Source organism: Balaenoptera borealis (genome assembly GCF_965194805.1).
Source record: "Balaenoptera borealis genome assembly, chromosome: 1".
Taxonomy (NCBI): Eukaryota; Metazoa; Chordata; class Mammalia; order Artiodactyla; family Balaenopteridae; genus Balaenoptera; species Balaenoptera borealis.
Genome location: NC_138860.1, coordinates 25,053,985 through 25,059,984, shown reverse-complemented (window position 1 = coordinate 25,059,984; position 6,000 = coordinate 25,053,985). Strand labels below are relative to the sequence as shown.

Here is a 6,000-nt window from a genome sequence, read left to right as displayed (position 1 = left end):
GAACAAAATTAACAATGAATGTGTTTAGATTTCTCTGTTTTCACTGGCTTCAATTCTTTAATTTGCTAATTTACTTTTGATGCCAGGGATATTTCATATCAATTTATTAAATTTTATTTAAGCATATGTTAAGATTAATTATTTTATTTTATAATAACTCTTCTGAACTTATAATGTTAAACATCGTTTAATTACATTACTTTTTAAGTTGGAGAGGTTGATGTAAGACTGGCGGGCTGTAGTTAGCTCTGATACTCATTTAGCAATGTGACCTTAGGCAAGTTACTCAACTCCCTGAACCTATTTCAAATATTTGCTTTTAGAAATCAGAGTTTATTCTTCAAATCACCACTAGTGAAACCAGGCGGGGTGATCTGGAACCACAACGTTAGAAGTAAAACCATCATACAATAATTTGAGTAATATCAGCAGAAGAATGCTAACTAACAATAGAGGAAAACTTATCTATTTCGTTTGATTGGTCGTGTTCTTTTTTGTTAGTTTTAAGTTTTTAATTGGTTCTGAAGATACTGCTTTTTGGAATGATGGTCCTTTTTTTTCTAATAGATATGAAGGCATTTTTGCACATAAGTTCTGTGCAAAAACTTTGCACTTAAAATTTGTTCTTCATCCTGGCATTACCTATTCACCATCTTTACAGTGAACTGATAAGCACCTAATTTTCATGAGTCAGTGGCATGTGGTGTTGATAAGCTGAATACCAATTTCAAAATACTTTATTTTTTAAAATTTAGTTGCTTTAAACCTTGGTTTTCAGTATTTATTTTTATGCAAATAGTAAAAGAAACATTGTTTCCTGTTTTTAGAATCAAGTCACTTGGAACAGCAACTTGAAGAAGCTAATTCTGTGAGGCGAGAACTAGATGATGCTTTTAGACAAATCAAGGCTTATGAAAAACAAATCAAAACATTACAACAAGAAAGGGAAGAATTAAATAAGGTAAAAGTACATAGATAGATTGTTAAAGCCTTTTCTGAATTCTTAATCTTGTTTAATTTGTATATTGAAAGCATTCATAAGGAATTACAATAATATATGGTATACTTTGTCTGTAAAAAGATGGTTTAAAAATTTAAGAATTATTTTGGTGTATGACATTTGATGAATGGCTAGTTATGAAGAAACTTCTAAATTTTCGAGGCTTCAAAGTTCAGAAGCTTTTGTTCTTTTGGAGTGTTAATAATCAAAGGACTTGATTGAAAGTAAATGTTATTGAAAAAGAAATATTATGAAGAAGTGAGAGAATAGTAAAAATCTGTTTATTGTCTATGGAAAAATGAAAAATACAGGCAGATTTTCATCGTGACTTGCTAATGTGAACATTCTTTAAAGATTATGATAGAAAATTTCTTTAATTCTTTAATCATTTTTTTAGATGTCAGTTTATCTTTCAAAGCATGGATGAATAAGCTGAAGTTACTTTCATAAGAACTTTGTGAACATGTAAATATTACTATAAACATCAACAAAATTAAGTAATAGCTAGGACACAGTAACACAGTCCAATAGGATATATAATATTCGAGCACTAGAGAAAAATACTTTACTTAAGTGATATGCTGTGTGTACTTTGCATTTCATTAACAAATTTTAGAATGTTGGAATTAATACTATCCAATGCAAAAAAGAAATGAGTGGTTTATGGCATAGTATAAATTGTATTCAATGGTGTTGTATATAATTCATTAATAAAACAGATGAAGTCCTTCTGGGGAAGACTTATAAGTCTTGCTGCCCATAAAGAAATGGAGGTAATTAAAAATAAAACAAATAACCTTTTGCTGATGAAGCTAATCAAAAAGATTAACAGAGAAAGCTATGAAGGTCAAAGTGAATTAGATTAGTATATTTTTACTTTTTTCTTGATGTGCTTTCAAGCAGTGTTTTGTATAGATTCATTTATATTCATGGTCAATTTAATAATATTTGGAATTTGTAACAGAGGTCCTATTTGTTTTAATAATATTATATTAATGGTTACTGTTATGTATTTAAAGGTAGGATTACTCAAACAAACTTGGTTAACATAATAAGGATGAGCATCTGATATCTAGATTTATAGTAACAGGTACTTGGCCAATTTTTAATAAGTTTTAATATTAAAAATCCTTTCAGTATATTTTGAGAAGAGGGTAGTGCTGAAATGAAACACATCATATTGATAAAGAATTTTAAATGATTTGCCTGATATCCTACAGGCAGCAGATATTCTTTTTAAGATTCTTTTCATTTGATGCATATAAAAAATAAATGTAACATTATATAAGTTTTGACGCAAATAATAAAATGAACCTAACATCCAACTTAAGAAATAGAGCATTACCTATTTTGTGACATAGCCCTGGGTAGTCATTTCCTATTCCTTTCTCATCACTTCCCCGACAATAGTAATCACTGTTCTGAATTTTATGTTAATCATTCCCTTACTTAAAAAATTTTTATCACATATTAGTGTATCTCTAAACAGTATACTAGTGTTAGCTTTTTTTGAGCTTTGTAAAATGGTATATGCCATCTTTTGCAATTTGCTTTTTTCACTCAAGATTGTTTCTAAGATTCGTCTATATAGCTGTTGCTCATTCATTTAGTTGCTATAAAATACACCATTATGTCAACACCCACAATTTGCTTATCTAATTTTTTGTTTGCTGACATTTAGGTTGCTTATAATTAATAGCTACTATAAATGATGCTGCTGTGATCATTCTTGAACATATATCCAGACACAAACACGAATAGAATAATTGGGTCATACGCAATAGAAATACTGTATTTTTTATGATGATGTCAAAGCATTTTCCACTGCTTGTACCAATTTATGCTCCTACCGGTAGTGTACAGGAGTTTTTATATTCAACAGTACTTCATATTACTAGATATATTATTTTTGGCCAACCTAATCTAAGTTGACATTTGAGGTCTAAAATGATGTTTTAGTATGGTCTTAATCTGCATTCTCTAATTACTAATGAGGCTGAGTATCCTCACACATGTCCATTTATCATTTATATTTCTTCTTTTGTGAAATACTTCTTAATATACTTTATACATTTTTCTGTTGGGTTGTTTGTCTTTTCCTTATTGGTTTGTAAGAATTTTCTGGACATGCTAATCTTTTATTGATTATGTATGTTACAGATATCTCCCAGCTAGTGGCTTGTCTTTTCATTTTGTTTATGGGAGCTTTTGACTAACAAAAGTTTTTAGTCTTAATGTAGTCAAATTCATCAGTCTACATTTTTATGATTATTGCATTTGCTGGCTTATGTAAGAAATCTGAGGTAAAAAACAATTCTCCTAAATTTTTATCTTGAAGTTTTTAAGTTTGGTTTTCATATTTAAATTTTTAATGCATCAGAAATTTATTTTTGTGTATCATATGAAATAAGGATCCAATTTCACTTTTTCCCATATGGCTAGCCAGTTGTTCATTTACTAAATAGACCCTCCTTCCCTTAGTGATGTGCAGTGTCACCTCTGTCAGATGTTAAATTTCCACTTATGCATGGGTCTATATCTCAACTCTCTATTCCTTGAAAACTGTGATGGGATTTTGATTAAAATTGCATTAAATCCATAGAGCAATTTCAGGAGAATTGACATCATTATAACATTGAGTCTTTATATTCTTATCCATGTTTATTAATATCATTCTAAATGCACACAAGATTTCAAGAGCAAGGAAAGATTATTACGATTTACATTCAGAAAAGCAAAACAAAACAAAAACCACGTGGCTTTCCTGTATGCCCCTTCTTACCCTTTAGGGCAACACAATGAGAGCTGGTTGGATAAAACCATACACATATGGAGACTGTATGGTAGAGAAAGAGCCCTGAAATAGTGAATCAGGGTGTTTACAGAGAGGAGAGAGGCAGATGCTTCCTGCTTCCCCTCTATCTCTACCCACCTTTCTGCGGGTCTCCCTGGAAACCTAAAGAGAAGGATCTAAGACCCTTCGGAATATAAATAAGTCACTCCGGTGGAAAGATGTGTCCAAGTCTCCAGCTCTATAAAGAGATTATCTCCTTGGTACAGGCTCTTATCTCTCTCTCCAACCCTCCTTGAAATGTAAACACAAAAGTCCAGGAGTTAAATCTCTTTGGAGTTTTCTCACTACGTATCTAAATTAGTCATAAATTACTTTACAAGGCTTGCTTTTAACCCATGTTCCAAGTTTCAGTAAAATTTGCTTAGAAAGGCCTAACTGTACAAAAACATAAAATTATTTTCTCTGCAGTCCCACAGTCTTTTTATCCACAAACATGGTATATCTCTCTGTATCTTTAAAGTATTTTAAAATGTTTCTCCATAAAATTCTATACAGGTCTTGTTTGCCTTTCCTTTAATTTATGATTGTAAGTTTTCATATTTTAAATGATACCTTTAAAATTATGCTTTCTTACTGATTCTGTTTTAGCAACATTGCTAAACTCTTATTAATTGTAATAATATATTTGAGATTCTTTAAGGTTTTATGAAATGACAGGTTTTTTTCTTTGTCTTTTGATTTTTTTTTTTTTTTTTTTACTTTTCTTTCTTTCCTTGTCTTACTGTATAAGCTAGGACCTCAAATACAACATTCAATAGAAGTGATGATAGCAGGCATCCTTATCTTATTCCTGATTTCTAAGAAAATAATAATGTTTTCTGTAAGTTTTAGGTAAATACTTTTTATCAGGTTAAGAAAATTATCTTCTATTCCTATTTTGCTAATCGTTTTTATTAAAAATGGGTATTGACTTTATTCAATGTGCTTTTTTTGCACAGTATTGCAAAAAATTTCTAGAAATTTGTTAATATCTATTGATGGAATTATGTGATTGTTCTCCTTTAATAAATTGGTTTGGGGCTTCTGTGGTGGCACAGTGGTTAAGAATCCGCCTGCCAATGCAGAGGACACGGGTTCGAGCCCTGGCCCGGGAAGATCCCACATGCCGCGGAGCAACTAAGCCCGTGCGCCACAACTGCTGAGGCTGTGCTCTAGAGCCCGTGAGCCACAACTACTGAAGCCTAGAGCCTAGAGCCCATGCTCCGCAACAAGAGAAGCCACCGCAATGAGAAGCCCACGCACCTCCAATGAAGAGTAGCCCCCGCTCGCCTCAACTAGAGAAAGCCCACGCCCAGCAACAAAGACCCAACTCAGCCAAAAATAAATAAAAATAAATTGGTTTGATGACTTACATTTATAAACTTTTCCTAACGTTAAACCGTTTTTACTTTTCTGAGTTAAAACTGAATTGCCCATGTATTGTCTCCTAAATATTAATATGATAATATAGGTAACAGTTACGTTGCATCTGTTCTAATAGTACTGCTTTAAGGGCTTTACATTTATTAGCTCATTTACTCTTTTAAAGAACCCTGTGATTTACGTATTAGTAAGTAGTAGCAGCAGCAGTGGCAGCAGCAGCGGTAGTAGTAGTGTTTTTATTTTATAAATGGTGAGATCCCACACAGAGAAGTTAGGTACATTTGCTCAAGATCATAGGGCTAGAAAGTGGGGGAACTGGAATTTCAACACAGGGAGTTGAGTTCCAGAGTTCATGTTTACCCACTTCAGATATCACTGACCTGATTTGCTAATGTCTTTGGGTTTTTTAAGGATTTTTTATTTGTTTTCTTCAATGAGATTGGCTTTTTCTTTTGTTTTCCTCTTTCTGGACTTTTTCTTTCTCTCTCTTTTTTTTTTTTTTCCTTTGGTATCAAGATTATACTGGTCTTATAGAGTTAGCTGAGTAGCACTGCCTCTTTTTCTGTTCTCTAGAAAAGTTTGTATAAGAAGAATGTTTTGTTCCTTGAAACACATTGGAGGAATCATCTGTAAAACCATCTGAGTCTGGAGACTTTTTCCGACTGGGGGGATGGGGAATTTTTGTTAGCTATTGGTTTATTTACTTTAATTGTTATAGGACTATTTAGGCATTCTATTTCTTCTTGAAACAGTTTTGCTAAATTTATTTTTATAGGAATTTGTT

At 31.9% G+C, this 6,000-nt stretch overlaps 1 protein-coding gene across 8 annotated transcripts in view; it reads left to right on the top strand.

Annotated features, from left to right (window-relative positions):
* Positions 1–262: 262 nt before the first annotated feature.
* LOC309605007 (serine/threonine-protein kinase MRCK alpha-like) overlaps positions 263–6,000 on the top strand; it is a 120,173-nt gene continuing 114,435 nt past the window's right edge. For 2 of the 8 annotated variants that reach the window (XM_082340194.1, XM_082340193.1), the window contains exon 1: positions 263–961. The gene's annotated coding sequence lies outside the window, so the exon portion shown is untranslated. The remainder of the gene's footprint in view (positions 962–6,000) is intronic. The other 6 variants (XM_082340195.1, XM_082340196.1, XM_082340197.1 and 3 more) reach the window with 6 other exon arrangements.